The following is a 16,240-nucleotide window of genomic DNA, read 5'->3' on the forward strand; positions in this document are numbered from 1 at the left end:
GAATTGGGGGTTAAATCACCAACAATTATTCCCGGGCGCGGCCACAGCTGCTGCTCACTGCTCCCCTCACCTCCCAGGGGGTGATCAAGGGTGATGGGTCAAATGCATAGAATAATTTCACCACACATAGTGTGTGTGTGACAATCATTGGTACTTTAACTTTAATGTAGTCCACAAGATAGTGTTTTACATTTAGAAAAAAAACATAATATGACTCCTTTAAAGGCCTACTGAAACCCACTACTACAGACCACGCAGTCTGATAGTTTATATATCAATGATGAAATCTTAACATTGCAACACATGCCAATACGGCCGGGTTAACTTATAAAGTGCAATTTTAAATTTCCCGCGAAACTTCCGGTTGAAAACGTCTATGAATGATGATGTATGCGTGTGACGTCAACGGTTGAAACGGAATTATTCGGACACCATTGTATGCAATACAAAAAGCTCTGTTTTCATCGCAAAATTCCACAGTATTCTGGACATCTGTGTTGGTGAATCTTTTGCAATTTGTATAATGAACAATGAAGACTGCAAAGAAGAAAGCTGTAGGTGGGAGCGGCTGGCTGCAGCAACACAACCAGGAGGACTTTGAGGATAGCAGACGCGCTATCCGATGCTAGCCGCCGACCGCATCTATGAGCACGGGTGTTGATGAGCAGATGAGGGCTGGCTGGCGTAGGTGGATAGCTAATGTTTTTAGCATAGCTCTGTGAGGTCCCATAGTTAAGTTAGCTTCAATAGCGTCGTTAGCAACAGCATTGTTAAGCTTCGCCAGGCTGGAAAGCATTAACCGTGTAGTTACAGGTCCATGGTTTAATAGTATTGTTGATTTTCTGTCTATCCTTCCAGTCAGGGGTTTATTTCTTTTGTTTCTATCTGCAGTTAAGCCCGATGCTATCACGTTAGCTCCGTAGCTAAAGTGCTTCACCGATGTATTGTCGTGGAAATAAAAGTCACTGTGAATGTCCATTTTGCGTTCTCGACTATCATTTTCAAGAGGATATAGTATCCGAGGTGGTGTAAAATACAAATCCGTGATCCACAATAGAAAAAGGAGAAAGTGTGGAATCCAATGAACCCTTTTACCTAAGTTACGGTCAGAGCGAAAAAAGATACGTCCTGCACTGCACTCTAGTCCTTCACTCTCACGTTTATCATCCACAAATCTTTCATCCTCGCTCAAATTAATGGGGTAATCGTCGCTTTCTCGGTCCGAATCGCTCTCGCTGCTGGTGTAAACAATGGGGAAATGTGAGGAGCCCTTCAACCTGCGACGTCACGCTACTTCCGGTACAGGCAAGGCTTTTTTTTTATCAGCGACCAAAAGTTGCGAAATTTATCGTCGATGTTCTCTACTAAATCCTTACAGCAAAAATATGGCAATATCGCGAAATGATCAAGTATGACACATAGAATGGATCTGCTATCCCCGTTTAAATAAAAAAAATCATTTCAGTAGGCCTTTAATGCGCCTTATAGTCCGGTACGCCTTTTGTATGAAAATGGACCTGAACAGACCCCCTCATCGGCAGTGCGCCTTTTAATCCGGTGCGCCCTATGGTCCGAAAAATACGGTAAAACCTTACCTTTTTTATATATTGCATAGTATGTATATATTATTAATATTGTAAATACAGATCTTTATATATCTAGAAAGGGTGGTCCTAAAGAGGTAGGCATTTTTCGGAGGTCTCAAGAAGGTAAGAAGTACAAGAACGTGTGTTTGTGTGTGTGTGTGTGTTTATGAGTCAAACACAGAAACAGGAAGCAAAAGTTGATTGAAACTTGTGAGCGTGAGATGGTGATTCACTGAACACACACACAGATACAAAAGGCAAGCTTGTGTGTGTGTGTGTGTGTGTGTGTGTGTGTGTGAGTGTGTGTGTGTCTGGCCGTGTGGGGACATAGTTGCTGAGAAGGCGGTCTGGACAATGTCGTTGTCATGTTTGACATTCAGCATGGAGAGTGAGGACGTGTGACACTCACCCTCGACACCGAAACTTCTTCCTCGGTTTGGTCCGGCCTGGCCGAGGCGTCCACCGGGGTCAGGTCGCCTTGTCCCCTCCCGTGCTGGCAGTCTTTCCTCTGCCTGCGTCCGCCCTGAGTCACACACACATGCAGCTCAGGAAGACATCAACAACTCTCAGCCCTCCCTTCCCTCGCTTTTCTTCTTCCTTTCTCCCCCTGGCGGCGCTGCATATCATGTCCTGCACAAAAGCTCCCTCACATGCTTGTTATTCCCCTCCTCTCCCTTGACTGCGTCCCTCCCTGCTCTCTTCTGCTGCTTGCTTCCTCTCAGCTGTTAGCAAAGCTTTGCACACTCAGCACTGAGAGGACGAGACAGGGGGGGGGGGGGAAGGGTGATGGCGCTCGCTGATTGGCTGGAGAAAAGGGGGGTCAGGCTCCTGATAGGCTGAGGGGACAGAGGCAGGCGTGGCCTCACCAGGCACCGCCCACCTGCCAGTTGCGCAGAAGTAAGACTCAAACAATGTGAGTTCGTGTTTAAATGTCCACCAGTGACATCTTGAAGTAACGTGGGTGGTGGTATCTCCACGCGCGTGTGTACATGATAACACGGGTCAAGTTACACACGCAGCATAAAAACTACTGCTGTCAAAGGGTTTCTGCAGGCATCAATACATCTAATGCTAATTAATGCATTACTGTTGTCCTGATACCAATATGTTGGTACCGGTACCAAAATGTATTTCGATACTTTTCTAAATACTAATCTACTTTTCTAATCTCTAGTGCTCACTAGTGTTACCCTATCTGAGTTATTGTGCAGAAATATGGGGAAATAACTACAAATGTGCGCTACATTCGTTAACCGTAGATCAGTTAGACCAGAGCTGGGCAAATATTTTGACTCGGGGGCCACATTGAGAGACAAAATGTGTCTGGGTATGAGTATGTGTTTATAAATGATATATACACATTTAGCTGTAAATATCTGCTGTCCAGTATGTGTATTTGGGTCCTTTTTTTCTGGAACACTAATACCAAAGTCACAATGTTCGATAGAATTCTAAAAACGTTATGACAGACCACCTCAAAAAAACAGAATGGAATTTTACAGTTTTTTACTGAATTGGACACCTAAAATGTGGGATTTAAAATATTAACTACGAACAATAAAACACTGAATATTAACAACATATGAACATAGCTCCTCTTTTACTTCTCAGACCAGCTCATCAATAGATATCTTTTACAATCAAGCAAAACACAACACAAATGTAACAAACCGCAAAATATGAATGCAAAGGGTAGTAAACACCTACAGTATGCTATATTATCACTTTTATCCAGAAATTTTTTGTATAAATTTGCTTCCGCATCTGTTCCTGACACATGCGTTTGGGGCTGGCTGCTCTGAAAACAAACCCCGCCCACTCTGCTTTTTTCCTGGTCTGAGCTGCTGTGACGTAGATTACCGTAATAACTCCTATAACACTCAAAAGCGCAGATTTCAATCATTGAAATATTTTCTATAGTTCAAGACTTACAGTAATTTAAAAACAATTTTGATGTTAAAGGTCTAAAAAAAATTATGTAGAACGTCCGGCGGGCCGGATTGAAAATCTTAATGGGCCGCATGTGGCCCGCGGGCCGTATTTTGCCCAGGCCTTAGTTAGACTGATACATAATGTTGGATATAGAGAACATACAAAGACTTTATTTATTGAGTCAAAAATATTAAAGTTCGATGATTTGGTAAAATTGCAAACAGCTAAAATTATGTACAAAGCAAACTATAACCTGCTACCAAAGAATGTACAACAATTCTTCTCAACTAAAGAGGAGAAATATAACCTTAGAGGCGAATCTAATTTAAAACATTTGTATGCACGTACAACACTTAGAACCTTTAGCATATCAGTATGTGGAATTAAATTATGGAATTGATTAAGTAAAGAAGTTAAACATTGTACTGATATGATCCAATTTAAGAGGTTGTTCAAATTAATAGTGCTTACAAAGTACAAAGAAGAAGATTTATGATAAATACTTTCAACCTTATTGAAAATAAGATATTCTTCATCTCAGTATGTTAATAATGACTGACTTAATTATATATTACAAAACTGTTGTATTACTCATTCACGGATGTCATTTTACTATAAGAAAAAGTCAGTAAATGAATGAATATATTTGTAAACGCTCTAAAGTGGGAAAGGGGTAGGATTAAATAAGCTTTGCTTCTTCCTACTCCTTTTCGGACATGATATAAAGTGAAATGATATGAAATCGTGTGATGTATTATGCTGTAAGTGTGTTTATGTTCGAAATAAACTAAAGAAACAAAGAAAAAAATACAAAAAATTTCATTATTGGCTTTATTTCAACAAAAAATCTTAGGGTACATTATACATATGTTTATTATTGCAATTTGGTCCTTAAATAAAATAGTGAACATAGTAGACAACTTGTCTTTTAGTAGTAGGTAAACAAACAAAGGCTCCTAATTAGTCTGCTGACGTATGCAGTAACATATTGTGTCATTTATCATTCTATTATTTTGTCAAAAATATGAGGGACAAACTGTAAAAATTGATTATTATTCTACTTGTGCATTTACTGTAAATATCTGCTTATTTTCTGTTTCAACACATTCTATTTACACTTCTGTTAAAATGTAATAATCACTTATTCTTCTGTTGTTTGATACTTTACATTATTTTTGGATGATACCACAAATTTAGGTATCGATCCGATACCAAGTAGTTATTCAAAGTCTTCATGTGTCCAGGGACATATTTCCTGAGTTTATAAATATAATATGATTATTTTTTAAAAGGAAAAAAGATAAAAAATATCGATGTAATCATAGTAGTATCGAGTAGATACACTATTGTACTTGGGATCATTACAGTGGATGTCAGGTGTAGATTCACCCATGGCATTTGTTTACATTCAAGGGTGCTAGCTTGCTGTTAGCGGTGAGCTATTGTATCATCGTAGGGCAGGGGTCGGCAACCTTTACCACTCAAAGAGCCATTTTGACCCGTTTCACAAATTCAAGCAAACAATGGGAGCCACAAAACTCTTCTGAAATTTAAAATGAAATAACACTGCATACAAAGTTTTTTTTTTTGCTTCGTGCTATGTATAAACCAGACACGCGAGACGTTATTTTGCGGCCCGCACCTTAATATGAAAATGTAATGTTAGTGCGGCCCGCGAGTTTTATATGAATGGCGCTTGACAGCATCATACTTGCCAACCCTCCCGATTTTTACGGGAGACTCCCGAAATTCAGGGCAACTATTCTAGTGGATGTCTGCTGATTTTCACCCAAACAACAATAATAAGGGCGTGCTGTGATGGCACTGCCTTTAGCACCCTCTACAACCTGTACATACAGCGTGCCAGCCCAGTCACATGTTGTATGAGGCTTCTGCAGAGACACGTAAGGGACTGCAAGGCATACTTAGTCAACAGCCATACAGGTTACACTGAGGGTGGCCGTATAAAAAAACTTTAACACTCTTACAAATATGCGCCAAACTGTGAACCCACACCAAACAAGAATGACAAACACATTTCGGGAGAACATCCGCACCGTAACACAACATAAACACAACAGAACAAATACCCAGAATCCCATGCATCCCTAACTCTTCCGGGCTACATTATACCCCCCCTCCATGCGTCGGTTGAGGTGGGTGTGGTTGGGGGATGGGGGGGGGGGGGGGGGGTTTGGTGGTAGCGGGGGTGTATAATGTAGCCCGGAAGAGTTAGGGATGAATGGGATTCTGGGTATTTGTTCTGTTGTGTTTATGTTGTGTTACGGTGCGAATGTTCTCCCGAAATGTGTTTGTCATTCTTGTTTGGTGTGCGTTCACAGTGTGGCGCATATTAGTAACAGTGTTAAAGTTGTTTTATACGGCCACCCTTAGTGTGAACTGTATGGCTGTTGACTAAGTATGCCTTGCAGTTACGTACGTGTGTAGGGCAGAGCCCGCATACAACATGTGACTGGGCCGGCACGCAGACAGTGTAAAATCGGACGCTAAAGGCGCTGCCATCAGGAATTGAAGTAGAAAGGAATAAAAGCCTCGCCCTTATATCTGGCCGCCATATGAAAATAAGAACTTTAACCAAAGTAGCGAGGAGTTTATGCAGAAATAATCATGTTAGTGCATCAATGTCTCACTGGATTAGTAGTAAACGGACGCCGAGATGAGCGGTCGCACTCTCTTTCGCTCCCGATCGGGAATTCAAACAACTGCTCGGGTTATCCCACACTTCCTCCTTTTTCTACTGTGGATCACGGATTTATATTTTAAACCTCCTCGGATACTTTACCCTCTTGAAAATGAGAGTCAAGAACGCGAAATGGACATACACAGTGACTTTTATCTCCACGACAATACATCAGCGAAGCACCTTGGCTTTGGAGCTAACGTGTTAGCATCGTGCTTGACTGGCCATTGAGGCAAAGGGAACATGCCCCTGACTGGAAGGATAGACAGAAAGTCAATAATACTACTATTAATTCTACTATCAGGAGACACTGAACTCAACCCTGGACCTGCAACAACACGGTTAATGTTGTCCCGACTGGCGAAGACTAGCAATGCTACTGCTAGCGTCGCCATCGAAGCTAACTCGGCTACCGGCTCATCTCAGCCCAAGCTCACCTGTGCTCCAGCGATCGGCGGCTCGGCGGAGGACTTCGCCCCGTTCATAGATACGGTCGGAGGCTCGGCGGCGGCGGTGGAGGACGACCCAGTCATCGGAGAAGGCATCGACTCAGCGGCACAGATATTCAACGCAAAGATGCGCCTGTCTTCAGATCCTTCAGCAAGTTTTGTAATCTGCACGGTCTTTCCCAGCTAATAGCGCTACCTACAAGGGTGTGTGATTCCACCCAATCAACCATAGATCTCATTCTCACTTCAGACCGGCCTAAAGTAAAAAATAGTGGGGTCATGATCTGTGGTCTTAGCGACCACTATCTAACCTTCTGCACCCGCAAAATAGCAAAACCCAAAACCAATGGCCACATAACAGCCCAATCCAGATCCCTCAAAAAATACTCCAATGACAATTTCAATTTAAAATGAGATGAGTGGGACTGGTCCCCTGTGCTCGCGAGCAACCTGGTCGATGTTGCTTGGGATCGCTTCAAAACGGCGTTCCTAAAGATACTAAATGACATGGCTCCCGTGAAAACAGTCAGGATCAAAGCCCGCTCGGAACCGTGGATGAATCCGGACCTATTAGCTGCCATTAAAGACAGAGACAGAAAATACTCTGAATACCAAAAATGTAAAACAGAAGTAGATAAGCAACCCAATAACATTAACCTCAAATTACTCCTTTCAACTCTCAAAAAGCAATGCAATAAATTAAGAAATAAGTCAACCAACCTGACTAAATCCTTAAAAAAAAATTACATTAACGACAAAATAGAGGAAAACACAAATAAGCCACGTGAGCTCTGGAAAATTCTCAACAACCAGCTTCCTGGTTGCAGCCAGAAACTTAAAACAAGACTCACCAACATCAGCATCAAGGATTGTGACTCCCTCATTACAGACAAAATGGAGGTAGCTAGCAGACTTAACATCTTTTTCACCAGCATAGCCGCAACTCTTGTCAACAAGCTGTCCCACCACTCTGGTCGCTTTGGTGTAGAACACATTAAAGCCTTCTACAGAAAGCTAGGAGTATCCAACGATGATTTCAAATTAGAAATGGTCACAGCTGATGAGGTGTTTAAAAAATTGAGCGCGCTCCACCCTAACAAGGCCACCGGCCTTGATAATATTCCCTCCAGATTCCTCAGGGACTCTGCCTCCATCATTGCCCCGATCATAACGCACATAATAAACCTATCAATTACACAAGGCCAAGTACCAAAAGATTTTAAGATAGCAAGAGTAACTCCCCTCTTTAAAAAAGGAAGCAAATTGGAACCTGGCAACTACCGACCTGTTTCTATTCTCAGCTCCATTTCGAAAGTAATGGAGAAAATAGTTTATGAACAGGTCGATAGTTACCTTGCCACTAATAAACTCATGTACAAATTCCAATCCGGCTTCAGAACTAACCACTCCACTGACACATGTCTTCTCTATCTGACCGACCACATCAAACATGAGGTGGACGCGGGCAAATACTGCGGCATGGTCATGCTGGACCTTCAGAAGGCCTTTGACACCGTTAACCACGCTATACTGTTGGATAAGCTCAGAGCAATCGGATTTAACAAAACCTCATGGAGCTGGATGCAATCTTACTTGGAGGGGAGGGAGCAGGTGGTAGAGGTGAACGGCACCGTGTCCCCCCCCCCCTCTCGGTGAGCTGTGGAGTCCCCCAAGGCAGTATATTGGGACCTTTACTGTTCCTCATATACATAAATGACATGTCATCGGCATGCGACTGTGAATTGTTTTTGTTTGCGGATGACTCTGCCCTGCTGGTATCCGGCAAGGACAAGTCACAGGTGGAGAAAATCTTCAGTGCTGAGCTGTGTAGAACTTGCACCTGGCTCGCTGACAACAAGCTATCCATACACTTGGGTAAAACAGAATCCATCCTGTTTGGGTCCCACATCAACCTTAAGAAAGTCAATGACTTCACCATAAAAGTGGGTGACATTGTTATCACCAGGAAAGATGAGGTCACCTACCTAGGTTCCATTCTAGAGGCTAACCTTTCCTGTGATAAAATGGCAACCAAGGTAATCAGAAAGGTTAACCAACGAACGAGATTTCTCTACAGAATCTCCTCTCTGGTCAACAAAAGCACCTTGAGGATTCTGGCGGGAACTCTCGTTCAACCCTTTTTCGATTACGCATGCACCTCCTAGTACCCTAGCACCTCCAAAACCCTCAAATCTAAACTCCAAACATCTCAGAACAAGCTAGTCAGGTTACTTCTAGACCTCCACCCCAGATCCCACCTCACTCCTACCCACTTCTCTAAAGTGGGCTGGCTCAAGGTGGAGGACAGAGTTAAACAACTTGCACTGTATAAAATCTCTATAAAATCCACTACACCTCCCTGATACCGAAGTACATGTCAAACTACTTCCTTAACGTAAATGACTGCCAAAACCACAACACCAGGGGGAGCTCCACTAACCACGTTAAACCCAGATTCCGAACTAACAAAGGTCTTAACTCATTCGCTTTCTATGCCACATCAATGTGGAATGCGCTCCCAACAGGTATAAAAGAAAGGGCATCTCTATCCTCCTTCAAAACCGCACTAAAAGTTCACCTCCAGGCAGCTACAACCCTAAACTAACACCCTCCCCGGATTGCTAATTATCAAATGTAAACAATCAAATGCAGATACTTTTTCTTATGCCTTCTGATCTCTCTCTCTCTCTCTCTATATGTCCACTACTTGCTGTCCATATCCTACCCCCCACCCCCTCCACACCCCTGATTGTAAATAATGTAAATAATTCAATGTGATTATCTTGTGTGATGACTGTATTATGATGATAGTATATATGATAGTATATATCTGTATCATGAATCAATTTAAGTGGACCCCGACTTAAACAAGTTGAAAAACGTATTCGGGTGTTACCATTTAGTGGTCAATTGTACGGAATATGTACTTCACTGTGCAACCTACTAATAAAAGTCTCAATCAATCAATCAATCAATCACGGCATGCCCTCAATATTGTTGCCCCGGAAGATTTTCGGGAGAGGCACTGAAAATCGGAGGTCTCCCGGAAAAATCAAGAGGGTCAGCAAGTATGCAGCTGAGCCGCATCAGAGTGATTAAAGAGCCGCATGCGGCTCTGGAGCCGCGGGTTGCCGACCCCTGTCCTAGGGTGTGTAGTGAAGCATGTTTAGCTATTCCTTGTCCTCCACTGATAATGTTACATGTTATAAATGATAAATGGGTTACACTTGTATAGCGCTTTTCTACCTTCAAGGTACTCAAATCGCTTTGACAGTATTTCCACATTCACCCATTCACACACACATTCACACACTGAGCGGGAGCTGCCATGCAAGGCGCTAACCAGCAGCCATTAGGAGCAAGGGTGAAGTTTCTTGCCCAAGGACACAACGGACGTGACTAGGATGGTAGAAGGTGGGGATGTAAGAAACTTACTTTATTTGTCACCATGGAGGCGATGATTAGTGATTTAGAAGTAGCTAAAACACTGCTGACGGTGAATGGATGTTAGCCGCTAACTAGCTAGCCATGTCTTAAAGCACCTCTTCCTGAGGGCGTTTCAGTGTTATAACTTCACCTTTATCTAAATGCGTCCCTTTTCTGTCTACACACCGTGTCTGCTTGTAAGTACTCCATGTGTGTGCGCTCCCGAACATGCTCCTCTGCTCGTAAAACCAGAAATGTCACGACGTGATGACGCGCCGTCATGCCCGGGAACCGATACTTTTCAAACAGAGTATAGTTTCGTTTTTGATTCATTAGTACCGCGATACTATACTAGTACCGGTATACCAAACAACCTTAGTATATAGTAAAAAGCTTACAATTGTCTGTATGGACAAAATTGTAAGCTTTTGACAATGTTGAATAGTTGAAAAGTTTACATTAGCTGTGGCCAAATTAAGCATTAATGTAATCAAAATATATTAAAATAATATACCGTACTTCCCGGGCTATAGAGCACACCAGTATATTAGGCCATACCCAACACATTTTAGAAGAAAAATTTTTTTACGCAGATATATAACGGTGCAAAATATTTTATAAGTGTTTCCTGACATACCTTAATTGTTTCCAAACAGTGTCTGTAAAACGCCAGTAAAACGGCTGATCAAACAAGCGCTAGCTCTTCCAAGTGGTGACAGGGGTGGACCACTTCTATGTGCACCAGTTGGTGACGTTGCTGACTATTCTACATGGAAGAAAACCCCCGACCACCCACTGCTAGCTTCCTGATGGACTGGACTCTCACCTCATCATGGATGTATTGATTTAGGTACAAGCGGTAGAAAATGGATGGATGTACCCACTCGGCCTCTATTGCCCACATCTGCGGCCCCTTCCTAAGGTTTCTTTTTTTCCCCCATCTCTAGCTTTTGGAGTTTTTCCTTGCAGTTTCAGATCAGGGGAGGCCCTTTGAAGCTCTTGTGATTCATAGCTGGTCTAATGAACTTTGATTGATCCAACAGTGCAAGTCACCCTTTCAAATGTAATAAACATAGTTTTCATGACTGTATTTTTCAACATTATAAATAGAAGGTCAATAACCTCAAAATAGTTGAAATTCGGAACATCTTGAAGTGCAGTTTTTTCCCCCCAATTGTAAAAACTGGGAAGGGTGGTTTGTTTTGTTGTCTATTTCGTTGCCAACGGCAACACAAGATACTTGCTGGTTCTTCCGTGCTGACAGGCTCATGTTTGAAGATGAAATATTCCCACATAAGAAATGTGTGGCTGTGGAATGATCTTTTCTCTTCGTAATTTCAGTACTTAGGAGTGCTTCTCAGGCCATGTCCGTGTAATCTGTGTACGCAGGCTAGCGGTCCCGCCTGCTCGTACCAAAACAAAGATTGTGGATGCCTGACAAGAGGCTTCACTCTGTTCTAGGGTTGTCCCGATATTAATATTTTGGTACCGGTACCAAAATGTATTTTGATACTTTTCGATACTTTTCTAAATAAAGAGGGAGCACAAAAAAATTAATTATTGGCTTTATTGTAACAAAAAATCTTAGGGTACATGAAACATATGTTTATTATTGTAATTTAGTCCTTAAATAAAATAGTGAACATACTAGACAACTTGTCTTTTAGTAGTAAGTAAACAAACAAAGGCTCCTAATTAGTCTGCTGATGTATGCAGTAACATATTGTGTCATTTATTATTATGTCAACATTATGAAGGACAAACTGTAAAAATGTATTATTAATCTACCTGCTCATTTACTGTTAATATCTGTTTATTTTCTGTTTCAACATGTTCTATCTACACTTCTGTTAAAATGTAATAATCACTTATTCTTCTGTTGTTTGATACTTTACAATAGTTTTGGATGATACCACAAATGTAGGTATCGATCCGATACCAAGTAGTTACAGGATCATACATTGGTCATGTTCAAAGTCCTCATGTGTCCAGGGACGTATTTCTTGACTTTATAAACATAATATGAATTTTTTAAAAAGTAAAAAAGATTTTGTGACGATAAAAAACAACTATCTCTTGCTAATCTACTTGTTAATAAATGCTTACTTTGTGCTGTAACACGTTTCCATCTACACTTCTTAAATTTGAAAAAGCACTTATTTCTTGGTGTTGTTTCAAGCTAGCTTAGCGGTTAGCATAGCTATTAGCATGTCTTTCCCTCAGTGTCTAACATATTTAGCCAAGTCCTCCGGTGATAATAATACATAATAAGGATACTTAAGATTTATTCCATACACTGTGTATGGAGACACAGCGTAAGCCAGAGAAGATCATTAATGGACAATGGCGATCACGCAATCACTTTTTTTTTATCAAAATCAACTAACACTGGGACACGGGACATGCAAATTAATGCGGAACATCTGTGCATAAAAGGTTGATCAAGTAGGGCTGGGTGATAATATGATATCAGTACATATTGCGATAAACACTCAATTGATATCAGTAAAAATCATTGACTTCCGGACGGCTTCGAAGCGATTCTGGATCACCATCCGCCGCCTCAGGAAGGGGAAGCAGTGCACTATAAACACCGTGTATGGTGAGGATGGTGTTCTGCTGACCTCGACTGCGGATGTTGTGGATCGGTGGAGGGAATACTTCGAAGACCTCCTCAATCCCACCAACACGTCTTCCTATGAAGAAGCAGTGCCTGGGGAATCTGTGGTGGGCTCTCCTATTTCTGGGGCTGAGGTTGGCAAGGCCCCGGGGGTGGATGAAATCCGCCCGGAGTTCCTTAAGGCTCTGGATGCTGTGGGGCTGTCTTGGTTGACAAGACTCTGCAGCATTGCGTGGACATCGGGGGCGGTACCTCTGGATTGGCAGACCGGGGTGGTGGTTCCTCTCTGTAAGAAGGGGAACCGGAGGGTGTGTTCCAACTATCGTGGGATCACACTCCTCAGCCTTCCCGGTAAGGTCTATTCAGGTGTACTGGAGAGGAGGCTACGCCGGATAGTCGAACCTCGGATTCAGGAGGAACAGTGCGGTTTTCGTCCTGGTCGTGGAACTGTGGACCAGCTCTATACTCTCGTCAGGGTCCTTGAGAGTGCATGGGAGTTTGCCCAACCAGTCTACATGTGCTTTGTGGACTTGGAGAAGGCATTCGACTGTGTCCCTCGGGAAGTCCTGTGGGGAGTGCTCAGAGAGTATGGGGTATCGGACTGTCTGATTGTGGCGGTCCGCTCCCTGTATGATCAGTATCAGAGCTTGGTCCGCATTGCCGACAGTAAGTCAGACACGTTTCCAGTGAGGGTTGGACTCCGCTAAAGCTGCCCTTTGTCACCGATTCTGTTCATAACTTTTATGGACAGAATTTCTAGGCGCAGTCAGGGCGTTGAGGGGATCTGGTTTGGTGGCTGCAGGATTAGGTCTCTGCTTTTTGCAGATGATGTGGTCCTGATGGCTTCATCTGGCCAGGATCTTCAGCTCTCACTGGATCGGTTCGCAGCTGAGTGTGAAGCGACTGGGATGAGAATCAGCACCTCCAAGTCCGAGTCCATGGTTCTTGCCCGGAAAAAGGGTGGAATGCCATCTCCGGGTTGCGGAGGAGACCCTGCCCCAAGTGGAGGAGTTCAAGTACCTTGGAGTCTTGTTCACGAGTGAGGGAAGAGTGGATCGTGAGATCGACAGGCGGATCGGTGCGGCGTCTTCAGTAATGCGGACGCTGTATCGATCCGTTGTGGTGAAGAAGGAGCTGAGCCGTAAGGCAAAGCTCTCAATTTACCGGTCGATCTATGTTCCCATCCTGACCTATGGTCATGAGCTTTAGGTTATGACCGAAAGGACAAGATCACGGGTACAAGCGGCCGAAATGTGTTTCCTCCGCCGGGTGGCGGGGCTCTCCCTTAGAGATAGGGTGAGAAGCTCTGCCATCCGGGAGGGGCTCAAAGTAAAGCCGCTGCTCCTCCACATCGAGAGGAGCCAGATGAGGTGGTTCGGGCATCTGGTCAGGATGCCACCCGAACGCCTCCCTAGGGAGGTGTTTAGGGCACGTCCGACCAGTAGGAGGCCACGGGGAAGACCCAGGACACGTTGGAAAGACTATCTCTCCCGGCTGGCCTGGGAACGCCTCGGGATCCCCCGGGAAGAGCTGGACGAAGTGGCTGGGGAGAGGGAAGTCTGGGCTTCCCTGCTTAGGCTGCTGCCCCGCGACCCGACCTCGGATAAGCGGAAGAAGATGGATGGATGGATGGATCATTGTTTTCTTCTTCGTTGGAAGAAAGCGGAAGTTGCGAAGCAAGGTTGGTTGCATGGACAAAGGCACTCGCTCTCTGGTAACCGAGCAACGCAGGAAGTGATCTCTGATTAGTGGGAGTGACACGCTAACAGCCAATCAGGTAACAGTATCAACTGTCAAGTTTGGTTGCGCCATCTTGTTGTCTGGTGGTTGATTCTTTGCATGGATTGAGAAGAGAAAGTCAAAATGGATAAAACAGGAAAGGTCACCTTGACCGCAAATACCACACCATCTTAGCCGTGCTCACCCTTTAGAGCAAAGCCGTAACTTCCTGGCACTACACCTGCAGAAAATAGTTATTCTCTATGATTACATTTTTGCACTATTTTGTTACACTTTATTAATAATTTCTTACTTATTCCTTATTTTTGCACCTTCATTTTAGGAGGTTATTGTTACAGTAAGTGTTTATTTAATGTGATTTGATCATGTCCATGCTTGTGTTGACATTTCCTTTCCTTTCTGTCTTGATAGCTGAGGGGATTATAATCAGAGGAAGGTTACATTTGAAATACAAATGTTTAAATTCAACATATTTTGCTCCTGGTTCTTATTGTCTATAAGTCATAATAAAATATGTCAATAATTATCAATATCGACCGATATACAACACTTATATCGCGATACAGGTTTCAGCTAAACCGCTCAGCCCTACGATCAAGGCCAGATAATCAGTAAAGGGGCACATTTTCTGTAACTTGTGGACACATCACCAAAATATGCACAATAGAGTGCTAAAAATATGCAAATAAGTGATCCGAGCTGTGATTGCCCAAACGCGAAACTCCTAATTTGACTGAGTCGTTGTTGTGTAAACAAACCCTTAAGATGCGAATATCAATACATTCCACCCTCTTCCCCTCTCCCATGCTATCTTATTTGCACACACACACACGTACACACACACACACACACACACACACACACACACACACACACACACACACACACACACACACACACACACACACACACACACACACACACACACACACACACACACACACACACACACACACACACACACACACACACACACACACACACACACACGCATGCACGTCGTGTGCAGCATGCATACGACCTCCGGAAGGCTTTATCTGCAGCATGAGTGCAGATAGAGAATGTGGAAAAAGTTTATCAGCTGAGCACCAGGAGGGGGAACGTGTGCATTGTGCTAATAAGGTGTTGACTCGGCAAGAACTATTTTGAAAAGCGTAGTGGCGGACGAAGACGCACATGGTGGGCGGGGATGAAGTGCACCAAAAAACATGCCTGAAGCTGTCAAAGAGACTCTCTGTTGCAGACACAAACACACCTCGCTGGTGTATCTTTATTTAGCAAACTTAGGGACGTGTGCTGTTCCTGACAAGCTATTGATAGAACCGTCCTACTGTCTCACTCTTCATTGACTGTGTCCAACACATCTCGTAAACACTGTGTACTTTTACTTTAAACACATGCTTTTATACTGTTGTACTGTCTGTATTCAGCAAGAAGGTTATGTCCTTCATCTCGGTTTCTGCTGGAATAAAGATATTCAAATATTTAAACTGGGCATGTGAGTGTGTTTATGAGCGTGGGAGAAGAGGTAGTGTGGATTGTTAAACTAATGTCTAATGATGCACCTAAATAGTCACAGCTGTGGTCAATCAATTGACATAACAATAAATCAAGAACAACTGCAACAATGAAAGTGCACAAATAATAGACAAGTTATAAAATTGTACACAATAAATTAAAGACTCATACAGTATCATAGGAAAATAAATAAAGCAATACCCTTTTATTTTTTATTGCTTTATAAATTGTTTTATTTATTTATTTATTTTTTATTTGCTTTATTTTT

General features: G+C 43.0%; 1 protein-coding gene across 4 annotated transcripts in view; it reads right to left on the reverse strand.

The window, feature by feature from the left end:
* Positions 1 to 16,240, reverse strand: part of LOC133652225 (atos homolog protein B) — an 86,640-nt gene that overhangs the window by 37,533 nt on the left and 32,867 nt on the right. For 3 of the 4 annotated variants that reach the window (XM_062050737.1, XM_062050738.1, XM_062050735.1), the window contains exon 3: positions 1,996 to 2,109. The gene's annotated coding sequence lies outside the window, so the exon portion shown is untranslated. Of the gene's footprint in view, positions 1 to 1,995; positions 2,289 to 16,240 lie in introns of those variants that run through there. The other variant, XM_062050736.1, reaches the window with a different exon arrangement.

The sequence above is a fragment of the Entelurus aequoreus genome, linkage group LG06, assembly GCF_033978785.1.
Source record: "Entelurus aequoreus isolate RoL-2023_Sb linkage group LG06, RoL_Eaeq_v1.1, whole genome shotgun sequence".
Classification (NCBI taxonomy): domain Eukaryota; kingdom Metazoa; phylum Chordata; class Actinopteri; order Syngnathiformes; family Syngnathidae; genus Entelurus; species Entelurus aequoreus.